Raw genomic sequence first — 18,231 nt, forward strand, 5'->3', positions numbered from 1 at the left:
TCACAACAGGGGGATGGGAACAAGTGCAGAGAGACAGAGCGGTGTAAAATGAGGGTAGAAACAAAAAGTAGTAAGGTGAAAAGTAAAAGTGGCAGGCCAGCAAATCCAGGGCAAAAATCAAAAAGGGCCACTTTTCAGCATAATTGTATAAAGGCTAAGAGTGTTGTAAAAGCGAGCCTGAAGGCTTTGTGTGTCAATGCAAGGAGCATTTGTAACAAGGTGGATGAATTAAAAGTGCAGATTGTTATTAATGAATATGATATAGTTGGGAACACAGAGACATGGCTCCAGGGTGACCAAGGATGGGATCTCAACATTCAGCGATATTCAATATTCAGGAGGGATAGAAATGAAAGAAAAGGAGGTGGGGTAGCATTGCTAGGTAGAGAGGAGATTAACGCAATAGAAAGGAAGGACATTAGCCAGGAGGATGTGGAATCGATATGGGTTGAGCTGCATAACACTAAGGGGCAGAAAACGCTGGTGGGAGTTGTGTACAGGCCACCTAACAGTAGTAGTGAGGTTGGGGATGGTATTAAACATGAAATTAGAAAAGTGTGCAATAAAGGAACAGCAGTTATAATGGGTGACTTCAATCTACATATAGATTGGGTGAACCAAATTGGTAAGGGCACTGAGGAAGAGGATTTCTTGGAATGTATGCGGGATGGTTTTTTGAACCAACATATCGAGGAACCAACTGGAGAGCAGGCTATTCTAGACTGGGTATTGAGCAATGAGGAAGGGTTAATTAGCAATCTTGTCATGAGAGGCCCCTTGGATAAGAGTGACTATAATATGGTGGAATTCTTCATTAAGATGGAGAGTGAAATAGTTAATGGTTGATGGTGGATATACAATGGCAAGCATTTAAAGATCGCATGGATGAACTACAATTGTTCATCCCAGTTTGACAAAAGAATAAATCAAGGAAGGTAGTGCACCCGTGGCTGACAAGGGATATTAAGGATAGTATCAATTCCAAAGAAGAAGCATACAAATTAGCCAGAAAAAGTGGCTCACCTGAGGACTGGGAGAAATTCAGAGTCCAGCAGAGGAGGACAAAGGGCTTAATGAGGAAGGGGAAAAAAGATTATGAGAGAAAACTGGCAGGGAACATAAAAATTGACCATAAAAGCTTTTATAGATATGTGAAAAGAAAAAAGATTGGTTAAGATAAATGTAGGTCCCCTACAGACAGAAACAGGTGAATTGATTATTGGGAGCAAGGACATGGCAGACCAATTGAATAACTACTTTGGTTCTGTCTTCACTAAGGAGAACATAAATAATCTTCTGGAAATAGTAGGAGACAGAGCGTCCAGTGAGATGGAGGAACTGAAGGAAATACATGTTAGTAGGGAAGTGGTGTTAGGTAAATTGAAGGGATTAAAGGCAGATAAATCCCTAGGGCCAGATGGTCTGCATCCCAGAGTGCTTAAGGAAGTAGCCCAAGAAATAGTGGATGCATTAGTGATAATTATTCAAAACTCTTTAGATTCTGGACTGGTTCCTGAGGATTGGAGGGTAGCTAATGTAACCCCACTTTTTAAAAAAGGAGGGAGAGAGAAACAGGGGAATTATAGACCAGTTAGCCTAACATCGGTAGTGGGGAAAATGCTACAGTCAGTTATCAAAGATGTAATAACAGCACTTTTGGAAAGCGGTGAAATCATCGGACAAAGGCAGCATGGATTTGTGAAAGGAAATCATGTCTGACGAATCTCATAGAATTTTTTGAGGATGTAACTAGTAGAGTGGATAGGGGAGAACCAGTGGATGTGGTATATTTGGATTTTCAAAAGGCTTTTGACAAGGTCCCTCACAGGAGATTAGTGTGCAAACTTAAAGCACACGGTATTGGGGGTAAGGTATTGATGTGGATAGAGAATTGGTTGGCAGACAGGAAGCAAAGAGTGGGAATAAACGGGACCTTTTCAGAATGGCAGGCAGTGACTAGTGGGGTACCGTAAGGCTCAGTGCTGGGACCCCAGTTGTTTACAATATATATTAATGACTTGGATGAGGGAATTAAATGCAGCATCTCCAAGTTTGTGGATGACATGAAGCTGGGTGGCAGTGTTAGCTGTGAGGAGGATGCTAAGAGGATGCAGGGTGACTTGGATAGGTTAGGTGAGTGAGCAAAGTCATGGCAGATGCAATTTAATGTGGATAAATGTGAGGTTATCCACTTTGGTGGCAAAAGCAGGAAAACAGATTATTATCTGAAGGGTGGCCGATTAGGAAAAGGGGAGGTGCAACGAGACCTGGGTGTCATTATACACCAGTCATTGAAAGTGGGCATGCAGGTACAGCAGGCGGTGAAAAAGGCGAATGGTATCGTGGCATTCATAGCAAGAGGATTTGAGTACAGGAGCAGGGAGGTACTACTGCAGTTGTACAAGGCTTTGGTGAGACCACACCTGGAGTATCGTGTGCAGTTTTGGTCCCCTAATCTGAGGAAAGACATTCTTGCCATAGAGGGAGTACAAAGAAGGTTCACCAGATTGATTCCTGGGATGGCAGGAGTTTCATATGATGAAAGACTGGATCAACTAGGCTTATACTTGTTGGAATTTAGAAGATTGAGGGAGGATCTTATTGAAATGTATAAAATCCTAAAGGGATTGGACAGGCTAGATGCAGGAAGATTGTTCCCGATGTTGGGGAAGTCCAGAACAAGGGGTCACAGTTTGAGGATAAAGGGGAAACCTTTTAGGACCGAGATTAGGACAAACTTCTTCACACAGAGAGTGGTGAATCTGTGGAATCCTCTGCCACAGGAAACAGTTGAGGCCAGTTCATTGGCTATATTTAAGAGGGAGTTAGATATGGCCCTTGTGGCTAAAGGGATCAGGGGGTATGGAGGGAAGGCAGGTACAGGGCTCTGAGTTGGATGATCAGCCATGATCATACTGAATGGCGGTGCAGGCTCAAAGGGCCGAATGGCCTACTCCTGCACCTATTTTCTATGTTTCTATGTAAAACCTCTTCAACACCATCTTCATCAGCTTCCACAAGCCAAACTCACGTTTCCTTACTTTGTTCACCACGATCGAAACGCTTAACTATGTCTAGTTTTACGCTAAGTGTAACACCCTTATGAGCTCTTTCAGGCTTTTCCAACACCTTAGAACTCATCTTGCTAGCGGCTGCTCAATGCAATGTGTTTAAGCAATGCCGGCGAGAATGTTGCTCTGAATCCGGGGAAGAGTGGCGGCTCGGGGCGCGCGCTGCCTTTTATCACGCGCTGATTTTTTTCGTAACAGTGAAAACACCTTCTGTTAGTGAAAACAGGGTACTAATGTAGGTCTTCTGTAACAGTGAGGTTTCGTAAAGCGAACGTTCGAAAAGCGGGAGACACCTGTATTTGAATTATCTAGTACATGCAGATAAAAGTTACACACACACGACTATTTTCCTGACATACGTTATGCCTGATATTACAGTACTTTTTGTTGAACCGAGAACATGACATGTTTTCAGCCCTCTGTTATTTATTAGCTCAACTCAAATTGAATCTAGTTCTACATTATGATCAACTGAGACCTGATTATTTCTTTTCACTGCACTGATCTCCTTTAACTTTTTGTTTGATCTTCCTACATGCATCAAATCTTTGAGCAATTAGTCCAAAGCTTTAATCAGTGTACAGCAGAAAGTTGTGTAGAGTTTATTCCTTACGCCAACTCACGAAAGCAAATTATTCATTCATTTTTGTGTTGCTATTTATAAGAACATGCTGTGAGTAAATTGGCTATTTAGTGCATCCTCAGTCTGTGAAGTATGCAACTAAAATTAATTTATTGGATTTTTTAAAAAATTCCTTTTTTATTTTCACTTCCTTTTTTTCTCTCCTTTTATTCCTTTATTCTTTGCTTCTATACATTCTAAATTTCTCCTATTTTTGTTCTTTATTTCATCCTTCCTCCTTCAATGTAATTTTAAACTCTTTAGCTGATGTAATGGTGAGCAGACCTGCCATTACAGTGACATCCAACAGGATGATTTTGCAGATCACTAAATGGGAATTCTCTTAATAAAACTCAGTAAGGCCAAAGGACTTGAATGGTTTCCCGGCAATAAATGTGTGTTAATCTTCCAAGAATACTTAAACTGTTTGCAACTGACTGAAAGCTCAATAGAAAAGAAATAGAGAATCAAAATGTGCACAAAATACTTTAAATTGACCTGAAAAGCTGGAGGAACTTTTATTGTTCTCTATTTTTCTTGAAAATGTAAACAATCTACCAGAAACAAATCCCATACTAGAACTGAAAGCATTGAAAGCAGTATGCAATAAAATATTCATGATACTTTCAACATTGATTTATGCATCCGGACAGGAAATCACATGACCAAAGAGATGGACAGAGATAATTTTTCAATTATAATGAAAGTGAGGATAAGGAATTATGTGTTTATTGATTGCATCATTAGTCAACAGTTTTTTGCTGAGGAATTTATATTTGGCAGTATTGTCCACATGATATTCAAGAACAAACACATCTGCTGAACACAGGAAACACAAAGGAGCAGATGCCAAGAAACGTGGAGGAATTAAGCCAACTGAACCTTAAAGGTCGCAGTGCCTAGTAGGTACAGTAGCAGTTAAAACACTTCTAACTTTTCTCCCTGTTACCATAAGGAAGGAGGTACAGAAACCTGAAGGCACACACTCAGCGATTCACGAACAGCTTCTTCCCCTCTGCCATCTGATTCCTAAATGAACATTGAGCCCATGAGCACCACCTCACTTTTTAATTATATATTATTTCTGCTTCTGCACAATTTTACTGTAATTGATTTACTTTTTTCTTCTTCTTCTATATTATGCATTGTATTGAATTGCTTCTGCCAAGTTAACAAATTTCCCGACACATGCCGGTGATAATAAACCTGATTCTGATTCTGACAGTACTCCTGTTTTGTGGATGGGTGTGGAACGCAAGGCAAGAAAGCTATGCTAGGACTGTATGCAACACAAATTTGGTCAGAGCTGTGATATTTAGTACATTTCTGATCACCCTGCCGTGAAAAGAAAGTAGTGCTCCAGTGTGGATGTGCAAAAGATTTACAATCATTTTGGTAGTACTGGCAAACTGAAGTTATGAAGAAGATGATGAAGGCTGGGATTGCTTTCAACAGAGCAGGAGCCATGATGTTCTGAAGATCTTAGCCAAGGTATCTAAATAGTTCAGAAACCTAAAATGGAGCTGAAAAAAATCAGTGATTGTTTAGGGTCTGAAACACATTGTTTAAAAAGGTAGAGAAAGCAGAAACCCCTCACCATTCTGTGAAGCATCTTGTCTTTGGATGGGTATCAAATATACTGTAATCCACAATGCTACATACATGGTGCTGGAATGTGAGATTAGCCTGAAATTTTGGGCTTACTGACTTCATTCTGTGTCTTAAGTATCTACAATTTTGTGATCTATATCCAACTAATCAAAACTCTTGACAACAACAGAGCCAGCAGTCTGCTGTCCAGGCAGTGCCCTTGTATATTTACTCCACAGACAATATAGTGGGTAGATTTCAGAATAGGGCCAGAACAGGACACAGCGCTTACCTGTTCACCAGTTCTGTTGCTCTTATCAGGGGAAGATGCCTCATAAAGCCAATGGCATTAGATAAAGACAGTTCTGGACACTGAGGCTTATGCCCCTGGCTTTTGCTTGCTTTGATCCTGATTTCAGATTTGATTCATTCCCTTCAAGTGAATCTTGAAATCATGGTCGCTAATGTTGATATAATCAGTTAGAAAACCATTTACCTCACCAATGTCTATTTCAATCAACTTTGCCTCAAAGGTCTGGATGTACTGAGTTCAAAGAAACTTTCAGAACTGAGACTGATTAACTCAAGAGAAGGATACGGACAGAAGGGTAGAACTAAAATAAAGAAATGACTATGACCTTCATGAAAGAGAGCTGTTTCTGATTGGGTGAATCATCTATTCCTGTACCTATGCTACAGGAGTTTGAGACTAGCATGCTGAAAACCTGCAAAACATGTGATTGAGTTGACAGCATGTATTAGATATTCAATGAAAAATGACAGTTTCAAGAATAGACTCCTGAATACTGCACTCAAGTTGAAACATTTTTAATATCACATATATTACAGCTACTTTAAAAGAATAAACAAGTGACATTCTTCATTATAGTGGGCTGACTTTTATTTCACTGTTTTTTTTTTCTCTCAGAACAGAATGAATTGCTAGGGAATTGTCCAAAAATCAAGTGATCCATCAAAGCTACCTGGAAGATATGAGGGTAGTGTGAGAAACTTCTGTGCAAGAGGAGGAATTCCATCACAGCTACAGAAATCCTGATCTTAAATCAATTTGATTCCTTCTATGTGATATAAAGTAAAAGCTGACAGCAGATATTCTGAAGACCTGCTCTCCTAAGCTATCAGAGTTCCCTTTCCTGGCCAATGCAATGAACAATATGGGATTCAATGGCGGTATAGTAAGTCCTTTGTTACCATTACTGACATTAACATTTATTCCAGATCTATTAGATTACCTGAATTTCAATTCTTCAGCCACCATACGTGGGATTTGAACTCTTGCCACTTATTGAGTAACTACTTGCTGTGAGCCAGTGTTTCATTAACATTAATGGAGCGTTAGTAGTATTTAAATTATGAAATGTTGTTTGTTTGTTGCATGAACTTGCTCCTAGTAATTCTTTATGCCTCTCATTAACTTTCTGTGTTCCTAGGATAGTTCACTCTCCATCATCTCTCTTGGTGTCACTCCAGTATATTATTTCCACACCACTCTGGGACCAATTGTACAATTATTTACATCACTTTCACCATTTTGGGAAACAAAGAGCTGTTATGTAGTATGAAGCAGACTTTAACTTCCAAAGGCTTCTTACAAGGAGTATGTGACCTTACTGCTCTTACGTTGCTGTTGATTTGTCTGATTCCATTTACAACCAATGCACCATGACATTGCTTTCTCTGACTCTGTGCCTCTTGAGAATGCCCAATTTTAATCAATATATGATTGACTGCACCTGCCAAAGCTTCTAGACTCTACAATTCTCATTGTACACTGTTTCTCGTTCCACCTTCAGCAATCAACCTTTACCTCACCTTATGCGGCACAGAGGCAGAACTTGTTAAGACATTCATAATGGAAGCTGAAGGATGGTTACAGAATGGCTGGATCTCTCTGCCCTAAAACCATAATTGATTTCCAACCTATGAGTTAAAATCCAAACTGCCATACAAGAGCACACCATTGAGACTGTCAATGAAGGTCACCACAGAGACACACAGCTGATAGTATAAACAAGCTCCAAAGACTCCAGAGTATTTGGTGTCACTCTGGAGAAAAGCTCCCTGACTCAATATTACATCACATTTTTATACGCTAAACATCAAAGGTAACAGCAGGAAATTTTCTAAAGTTACAATGTGTTCATAATGCTTCCTTCGAATTACATATCTAACACTCTGGTAAAGATTTTACTGCTAATACTGTTGACTATTTCATGTAATGGGTTTTCTGCAGAAGCAGTGTGTTCTGCTGGCAGTGTTTGGGTTACTATTAAAGATAAGCGATGCTTAGGAATTTGTGTGTCATCCAATCAGGAGGATGAAACTGGGAGAAGGTTCTAGGGAGTGCTGGGTGGAGCAGCTTTTGTGGTGGACATTGGAGTGGATCGAGTTCTTCTTTGGTGGAAGGTGGAAAGAGAAGGAGCTTGAGAGAACTGGTTGTGGGATTCGATTGGGCGGAAATGTGCCATAAAGGGAGCCCAAGAGGGGAACTTTACCAGGGAGTGGTGAAAAGAAGTTGGTGCGGTGAGTACATCAAAAACAATGGCTTCTGGAAGGTTTGAGCTCCACCTGTGCACATTTGACTGCTTAATTATAATGGGCCCTTTTTGTTTTTTTTCATTAATAACTGTTTGGTTAAGTTAACATTCTTCAATAGACTTTCTTTATAATTGTATGCAGTGTGCAATCTGTTATTTCTTGCCAATGGGTGATTGCTGGGGGGTAGTAAATTACACAGCATTCACACAAATTGGGGTTTGAGTGGGCAAAGCATCCCAACCTCGTGGGTGTGGCAGGACCAAAGTCATGTACATCCTAGATGTAGGCAGCCTGAGAAAGGTGGTTTCCTTGCCACGGAGTCCATGGTTGTTAGCGATGGGTTAATTAACCACATTCCCAGAGACGCCTAGTAAAAAGAGGTTTCTTGGTGGGGCTGATCCAGGATTGAAGTCATTGAATGCTGTATGATTGCCCATGAATTTATTAAGTGGGTTTGCGTTTAAGCCTTTGTTAAACTGTTGTCCAGGAAAGTTAATAAGATACGTGATTATGCATGCTGCAGGGATTAAGCATTAGTGCGATTCAAAGAGAATACCTGTAACTAATGCTTGTGTTCTGAGCGGGGTGGATATCCACAGCCCAGGTGAATTGTTAATTCGGGTTTTAAATACTATTAAAGCATTAGGGAAAGTTACAATCATGGAGTGGGCGTATGACCAAACGTTGTGGAAAGATGTGGTATTTGTTCAGACTAGTGATGACGTGACGGCAGTGAATCTGCCTGTTATGCTTGGGGTCCCGGGAGAGGCAGGACCATAGGCCATCCATATTTTCAGAAAAGAGGGGAGTGTAGCTGAGGGTGCTGAATTGGAAGTGAGTTTCCTGTAGCTGGGGGTGGAAACTCACAGGCAGATTGTTTCTGCGGCGTGAGGGGAAGGGGTGGTCTGATGTGGATTGCCTAATGAATCCTCCGGCAAGGGGTGAAAATCCTGAGTTGGTATCAACCCTTGCGTCCCTGGTGGATAAATGGCATAGTGCACTGTTACGTACCCCGTAACTGGGTTGCCAAACCAGCAGAAATGGATCACTCAGTTGGAGTCTGGAGTACTAGAACTAAGAAAGTTTTATTAAAGAAACAAGCAACACAGTAATCGAAAGGATAATAAATGCAACAGTTCAGTGATGATAAACACACATGTGCACAGAATTAAGATAACAGCATCAATCAAGCTCTATCGTTGTCTAGGGGTAAATGACTAATTTCAAAATGACTCAAAGTTCAGTCCAGTTTAGTAGTTCAGTTCGCAGTAATCGTTGCCATGGCGGTGGACAAGGTGGGGGAAGAGAGACAGAATAGGAACAACTGATCATTCAGAACACTGCTTCACTCACAGACCAGCGGGATGGCTCACAAACAGCTTTTGGGCAGGTCCTTGGTGATGTCACCTGAGGTCACCGACTGTGACCCCTCCTCCAGATGCGGTCGATCCTCTGCAGTGAACCCGGCACCCAGGCAAGGGCGGACACACACCGGGTTCCCGCTGATCATACCTTTCCACCCTTGTCGTTGTCCGATACTTCTCACCCACTCGTGAGAAGCGCACCGCTTCCAGGGTCTCGTTACCTCGGGTGGCGTGTGTGTCTGTCTTAGCGAACCTGTCCCTTTTTATCCCCCTGCTGGGGTATCGCCAGTCCATCACTTCAAACAGTTCAGGGTTCAAAGGGGGGAGCCGCTCCAGACAGCTCTTCCTCCCACATCCCTTCATTACACATCTCCAGACGCTGCTCCATTGTTCCTTATCTCTCCTTCCCCTGAGGGCAGGTGGCAGACCAACTGCTGATGCCACTGATGCTAGCCCAGGCCAGCAAACATCTTAATTTTATGTGTATTCTCGTAACAGCACCGGTGGACAGTCAGTTTCATCATAGGCTGAGAATGTTCTCAGGAGAGAAGCCTGTCCCCAAGGGCGAGGAGGAACATGAGACTTGGGCAGAGCAGACATCTCAGATGCTGGATGAGTGGCAGTCCTCTGATAATGCGAAAAGACAGTGACTGGTAGAGAGTCTCAAAGGACCGGCTGCTGAAGTGGTGAGCTCCTTGAAGACAGAGAACCCCTTTGCTATTTCTGCGTGCCACTTGCAAACAATAGAAAATGTTTTTGGCATGAAGGGAAGCCCAGTGGGACTTATGACGGGGTTTAGGAACATGTTTCAGGAGAAAGAGGAGAAACTTTCTGCCTACATTTTTCAGCTAAAGAGACAGATGCTTTGCTTGTGGCGTGAAGGGGCCATCCAACTAGCTGAGGTGAATTAATTAAGGATAGACCAAGTGGTGAAGGGTCACAGTCGCGTGACATGATTGCATTAAGTCTCTGAATGTCTTGTAAGATGCACTCCTCGTTTGTTGAGCTGATCAGAGATGTACAAGTGGAGGAAAATGTGATGGAGGAGTGGGATGCCTCCATCAGCAGGGTACAGTCCTCGAAGGTAGCCTCTGTTGCTGAAGAGACCCCTCATGTCCCATGTGTGGGGGTTTTACAGGAGGTCATGAAGATTTTAGAGGTGATGTATCTCAGTTGATATCAGTGGGTGTTGTCCCCAAGCATGACAAAGCTGATAGGGAGCCGCACCCACTGATGGGATGCACTAAGCAGAATGGGGTCCCTAGAAAAGGAGAGTGACTGGTATTGTCTGTTACAACGGTGGTGAGGAGGGACATTTCAGGTGGGAACGTGAAGGATGGGAAAACCTTTGGAAAGTGAACCAACAGTTACGTAAACAGAAAGGGAAGTTCGGAAACTTTGGAGAGACCAAGTAAGGGAACGGCCTGATGTCTCAGGGGGAACACATTACAATCAAAGTATTAAGGAAAACTCTAAAGTGCAAAACTCTATTCCTGAGGGCCTGATGGGACCAAGCTCCAGTGTATCCCTACAGATCAAGGGTATTTATGCTAGAACCACACTTGACACGGGTTCTCAGGTTACTCAGCTGTACAGTTCCTTCTACAACCTGTACTTGACACACTTACCGTTAACACCACTCAGTGCCTTAGAGCTCTAGGGCCTTAGTACTGATAACTACCCATATGATGGTTACTTGTCATTGAAGATGGAGTTTTCGGAGGCAGATGTGGGAGTACCTGTGGTCTCTGATACATCAGTGTTGGTTTATCCAGACCCAGTCAAGAAGGGTGAAGCTTCACTTCTTGTGGGAACAAATAATCCTATCATGAGAAGGCTAGGGGGAGCCTGCAAGGAGAGAGTTGAGGAAAGCTTTCTGAAAACCATGTCCATTCACCCAGTGTTCAGAGCTGCTTTTAAGAAAGTGCGAGCCCATCCTAGGCCTGATGATAAGCACAAACGAGGAGCTGTGTGGCACACCCACTCCAAACCTGCCAAGCTACAGCCTGGGGAAATAGCTAAAGTGACAGGAAATCCTAAATTTCCCAGAATGCTTGATGCCGAGGCCTTCCTGGTGGATATTCAGGAATAGGACGAAGAGGAATCACGCTTTCCTACTGGGGTATTGGTGAGGCCTGAACCGTAGAAGCCGTCAGTTGTACAAATAAACAGGATGACAATATATCGAGAGCCCTGGCTACTTTCCAATGTGTAATGAGGAAAACAATTAGGGATATGAAATTGCTTGAGGTGCTGGTGTACCTGGATGATCTCATAGTATTCGTGTCCACCCGAGAAGAGAACGAGGCCAAGCTACTGAAGGTGATAGGCCACCTGAAATCTGAAGGGTTAAAATTGTCACTAGACTAGTGCCAGTTCTGCAAGACATTTCTCAACAACGTTGGGCACATAGTTTCACGAGATGGAGTAGCTACAGATCTTTCAAAGATAGAGGTGGTGACTATATGGCCAAGGTCCAAGAATGTAAGAGCTCTACGCTTATTCCTTGGATTCTGCAGGTAACGTCGGAGATTTGTGAAGGACTCCTCTAAAATGAGACATCCTGTTAATCAGCTTCTGTGCAGTTACCGCCCCCCCCCTTCCCCGGGGAAGAATGGGAGGAGGATAAAAGGAGAAGATGGGTAAAGTTTATCTTAGCCCTTCAGAGGCTTTTAGAGTAAGCTGGGATGCAAAATGTGAAGAAGCCTTTCAGTTGCTGAGGGAACAGCTGACGAAAGTGTCTGTGTTGGCTTTTGCAAACCACCAATTGCCATTTGTGTTGCATACAGACTCCAGTTGAGAGGGCTGAGGGGGCGTTCTACATCAGGTCAGGGCACAGGGTTGAGACCTATTGCTCTAGTCAGCTGGAGCCTGTCACCCTCCGAGTGAAACTACCCAACACACAAATTGGAGATTATGGCTTTGAAATGGGCTGTGGTGGATTTTAATCGATTATCTTTATGGTGCGAAGTTCAAGGTGAGGAGAGACAACAATCCATTAACTTATATCCTGACCTCAGCGGAATTGGATGCCACAAGTTATCGTTGGCGGCATTGTCTGCCTGTGATTTCAGCCTGAAATACTGGCTGCGGAGCCGAACATTGATGCGGATGCATTGTCCTGAAGTGTGCATGAAGGGCTGGGCAGGGACGGAGAGCAGGAGAGCATTGCTGCATCTGGAGTTAAGGCGATGTGTTATTTTTTCCACCACGGGATACTCAGACTCAAGGGCCGGGCACGATAGAGTGGTGAATCATTTGGGAGCTTCTACTTGCACCATTCCACAAGCTTACTGCAACTCTGAATACGAAACATTTGCCTGTGTTGGGACCTTGGGAAGTGGCTGCCGCTCAGTAAGATGACCCGTGTATAAGTACCGTCTGGTCAGCGGATGCGAAAGAGGATATGGCCCAAGCCGAATCACTCTGCCATTATTCTACTGCTGAGCGAATGGAACAAACTAAAGCTGAGGAACCAGATTCTACACAGGGTCACGTCTCCTCCAGACAGTCCTCGGTTAGTTCAGCCTGAGAAGTATCAGAGGATTGTGTTGAAGTCACTTCATGATGACTCAGGTCATTTGGGGCTTGACAAGACCTGTAGATTGGCCAGAGATCAGTTATACTGGACCAGAATGAAGCCTGTCATGCATTTGAGGTATTCAGAGGAAGATGCTGCCTACTAGGGCCACTCCTTTATCCCATTTGCAGAGCATATGGCTGCTTGATCTCATATGCATGGATTTCCTCTCCATAGAGCCAGATTCCAGCAACAAGGCGAATGCCTTTGTTATCACTGATCACTACATCAGATATGCTCAAGCCTTTCCTACATTGGATCAGAAGGCATTCACTATGGCCAAAGTATTATGGGAAAAGTAGTTCATTCACTATGGCCTTCCTAGATGGCTAGATAGCGATCAAGGGTGGGATTTTGAGAGTAGGCTCATACATGAGTAACTAAGCATGCTTGAAGTCCAGAAGTCAAGGACTACACCTTATCACCCCCAAGGTGATTACCAGCTCTCCTAAGTCCCTTGTTAAACTCCTTCCTGGCTACTTTGTAACTCTCAAGAGCCCTGTGTGATCTGAACTTTGCTTCCTAAATCTTAAGTATGAATCTCTCTTCCTCTAGACAAAAGTTTCACCTCTTGTCCTTTACTCTTCCTCCAGACAAAAGTTTCACCTGTTGTCCTCTGAATCCTTCACCCTACCATATTTTCCCAGTATCAATGAGACGAACTTATCCAGAACCCCAGGTTCTCCCCAAACTATCCGCTGTGCATTTCCCTGAGAATATCTGCTCCTAATTTATGCTCCCTAGTTTCTGGCTAATACAGTGGCATGCAAAAGTCTGGCCACCACTGGTCAAAATTTCTGTTACTGTGAACAGTTAAGTGAGTAGAGGATGAACTGATCTCCAAAAGTCATAGAGTCTAAGATGAAACTTTCTTTTCAACATTTTAAGCAAGATTAGTGTATTATTTTTGTTTGGTACAATTTTAGAGAGAAAAAAAGAAAGGAGCACCATGCAAAGATTTGGGCACCCCAAGAGATTTGAGCTCTCAGATAACTTTTACCAAGATCTCAGACCTTAATTAGCTTGATAGGGCTATGGCTTGTTCACAGTCATTGTTAGGAAAGGCCAAGTGAGGCAAATTTCAAAGCTTTATTAATACCCTGACTCCTCAAACCTTGTCCCAACAATCAGCAGCCATGGGCTTCTCTAAGCAGCTGCCTAGCACTCTGAAAATTAAACTAAATGATGCCTACAAAGCAGGAGAAGGCTATAAAAAGATAGCAAAGCATTTTCCGGTAGCCGTTTCCTCAGTTCGTAATGTAATTAAGAAATGGCAGTTAACAGGAACGGTGGAGGTCATGTTGAGGTCTGGAAGACCAAGAAAACTTTCCAAGAGAACTGCTCGTAAGATTGCTAGAAAGGCAAATCAAAACCCCCTTTTGACTGCAAAAGACCTTCAGGAAGATTTAGCAGACTCTGGAGTGGTGGTATGCTGTTCTACTGTGCAGTGACACCTACACAAATATGACCTTCATGGAAGAATCATCAGAAGAAAACCTTTCCTGCATCCTCACCACAAAATTCAGTGTCAAAAGTTTGCAAAGGAACTTCTAAACACGCCTGATGCATTTTGGAAACAAATCCTGTGGACTGATGAAGTTAAAATAGAACTCATTGGACACAATGTGCAAAGGTATGTTTGGAGAAAAAAGGGTGCAGAATTTCATGAAAAGAGCACCTCTCCAACTGTTAAGCACGGGAGTGGATCGATCACGTTTTGTGCTTGTGTTGCAGCCAGTGGCATGGGGAACATTTCATTGGTAGAGGGATGAATTAATTCAATTAAATACCAGCAAATTCTGGAAGCAAACATCACACCCTCTGTAAAAAAAGCTGAAGATGAAAAGAGGGTGGCTTCTACAACAGGATAATGATCCTTAATACACCTCAAAATCCACAATGGACTACCTCAAGAGGTGCAAACTGAAGATTTTGCCATGGCCCTCACAGTCCCCTGACCTAAACATCATCAAGAATCTGTGGATAGACCTCAAAAGAGTAGTGCATGCAAGACAGCCCAAGAATCTCACAGAACTAGAAGCCTTTTGCAAGGAAGAATGGGTGAAAGTCACCCGAACAAGAATTGAAAGACTCTTAGCTGGCTACAGAAAGCGTTTACAAGCTGTGATACTTGCCAAACGGGGTGCTACTAAGTACTGACCATGCAGGGTGCCCAAACTTTTGCTTCTTAATAGATGGAAATATAAAAAAATAATCTTGCTTAAAGTATTAGAGAAATCTGTCATCTTTAACTTTATGCCTTTTGGAAACCAGGTCATCTTTTACTCACTTAGCTATTCACAATAACAGAAATTTTGACCATGGGTGCCCACTGTATTCTTGAAAATAGTCCTTCTCCAATTAAATATTTTTCCATACCATCTGTTCCTATCCTTGTTCATGATATTTCAAATGTCAGGGAGTTATGGTCATGATCTCCAAAGTGCTCTCCAACGGGATGACTAGATTCATCACCTAGTACTAGATCTGGTATGGCCTTTCATTGATCTCTCCCAATGTCATGTCAGATTCCTTCCTGGATATACCTATAGTCACCTGAAGGATGAATAACTATTGACCAGAACACTAGACAAGACATCATTGGCAATCTCCTTGCATCTCCATCATTCTGCATTTTGTACTTGAATTCAAAGTGAAGGTAGACTTTCCAGATCTTTCAGCTTACCCAGAGCTGGATTGAAAATGTTGAGACCATTATTTTCTCTTTTTTAGTTAACTCCTTTGCCCATCACTCTCCTCTTTGAGGGCCCATGAAGCTATAAAATTATGTGATGGTGCTGGCAGATGAGCTGTAAGGGAAGACGGGCTTTTTGGCTTTTTACATGAGGTATCGACCCACAGCTAAATTTGAAGCAAGATAATTAATGAAGCCTTTAGCTTTATGTTTCAAGCTTGGTTCCTCTCCTATGTTCCTTCCCAGCACAGAAGTTATTTCTCGGTCCCAGGTTTAAGTGCAGTATGTTGTTCGGAATCTGAAAGCAATTTTTTTTTTCCGGTATGCAATCACTCCTAAACTGCAACGAGAAGTGCCAGAGAAGCTTCATTTCTGTGGACTACAAATCTTAGTGCAAGAACTTTGTCATCAGAGTTAAAAAGATTAAGGAGATCATTATCAAGAGCAAGAATTCACCATTTGGTTCTTTGAACTTTCTCTTCTATTTACTTTTATCCCAATTCTCACATGCCCTCCTTCCATCCACCCATGTCTGCTTTAAATAGACACAGTGACAGAACAACCACTAAAATAGAAATTCAACATAGTAACAGCCCTGACTGCTGATTTCTTAAACTGAAACTGACCACCCACAATGTCCATGTTCCTCCACAAAACCCCAAATCCCTCGCTCTAGCACTACTCATCAAACTTTCATCTACATCAGTCTCACACTAATCCCTCTTTGGTTCTCACCACATTCTCATCAATATCCTTTTGATTCCGTAACTCTCCTTCAAACTTGTGTCAAATACAGTAACTAATGAACAGACCAACCAATGAAGGGAAGAGTTTGTTGTGAGGAAGCACAGTAATTTTTGAGCTGCAGCTTTTTCCTGCTCACTGTTTATCCTGCCAAAACATTTAATGGTATACAATTAGCTTGTATGCATGTTTCCCTGTTAGTTCTGGTTAAAATCCTGTTTTGGTGCTAATGACATCAGTAGGATTTGAATTCCGTATTATGAATATGCTGCTGACAACATTAGCTGAAATCCCACCAGATGAAACAGTGAAGGCCATAATGTGGATAAAAAGCTGTTTAACAATTCTGACCTTCCAATCCATCTCCAATTCCTATTCTTACTGGTTTTATCAGCAAGGATTCAATTACAGTGTCTGTGTGGGCAAGAGATCTCTCACAGAGACAAGAGTATTTTGGGAAACTGCTCAGTCATCGAGCTGAAGTATGAATAATCTTTATCATTACCGAACGATGTCTTCCTTTGTTCTGTTAGTTGCTGAACACGATAGTGCTATGCCTTCCAGTCTTTGGGGCAGTGATAGGAGAAAATCTGATCAAATTCAGTTAGGACAGACAAAATCTTCAAATAACTTGTGTGGGGAATGGGAACCAAGACATATTTTTGACCGAGATATTTTTGGATAATGTTAAAGTACTTGTGCTGAGGTCAAGTACAGCTATCTACAAAAGACAGCTATCCACTACTGTCTTACTGTTCTCAAGTTACTTATCACATGATCTGTCTATGAAGTCTTTTGTCTTACTTCACTCCTCCTGCAAAATGATTTCTATCCATCCATCCCCATTTTGTACAGACAATAATTGACCCTAAACATCGACTGATTTTTCTTTTCACAGATCTTGTTTGACTGTCTGAGTTCTTCCAACATCTGTGATTTTGCTGCAGATACCAAAAAACAGCAGTTTTGTTTATTACCTATGAAGATCTACAGATCTCTGTGGCATTGACTTTGCCTGCTTTGGTGCTTGTCATTAATTCTAAGGGCTCTGTGCCATCCACTGAGCTGAGTAGACTAAACCAGGAAACAAAAAGCATGAGTTTTAACAGTAATTTTAAATGGTTTACAGAGCTTAAAATAATAAATGAAAAAAAAACTGCTAAAATTACATCTCTTTCTGAAAGCTGCTTAACTTCGTTTACCTCTGTTTTTCATCTTAAGTTTGGTTCTGAGACTGTTAGAGCTTGCCCTTTACAGTTTGGAGAATGCTTGATTGATTCAGCACTATGCTAGCTCCAGGAAGATTCTGAGAAGGCGAGCGCAAACTCGGATGGCCTTAATGTGAAGAAACTGCGGGACAGGGCACAAGCCGATGTTCAACTCTACTTCATCACTAAAAGCCTCCGTTATTCGCCGATGAATGTGGCGAGGAAGATGGAGACATCGAGGTGAATGTGGAAGGTGAGCGAGAGTTTGAGTGCTGACCGCTGGAGAAGAAGTCTGTGAGTGGCCTATAACTGTGTGGCTCACTGTGGCTAGCAGGTAGGCCTTTCTGCCTCATCTGGTGTCCCTCTCTTTCGATGAATGTCAGCAATGTTGTAGGATGGTATCATCATTCTGTGTTTATGCATTGAACTATTGCATTTATGGACTGTGGACTTTTTCAGACATGTTATTTTATATTCTGTATTTTTCTTATAACCCATCCCTTTTCTGTTTTGTTGTGAGAGGGGAAGGTGTTTGAGGGTTGATGTTCTGTTAGTTTAATGTGTGGGGGAGGGTTTGTTTTTTGGGGGTCGAATTACCTGTTCCATTTTGTGTGGGAGAGGGGGGTTTAGAGGGTTTGATGATCAGGATGAAATTCTTTTTTGTACCACGGGGTGTGTTTGATATTTCTCTCTGAGCGACTTTCACATTCTTTCTTTGTTTCATGGCTATTCGGGAAATACAAATTTCAGACTTGTATATGGTTACATGCTTTGATGATAAATGAACTTTTGAACCTT

The sequence above is a fragment of the Mobula hypostoma genome, chromosome 5, assembly GCF_963921235.1.
Source record: "Mobula hypostoma chromosome 5, sMobHyp1.1, whole genome shotgun sequence".
NCBI lineage: Eukaryota > Metazoa > Chordata > Chondrichthyes > Myliobatiformes > Myliobatidae > Mobula > Mobula hypostoma.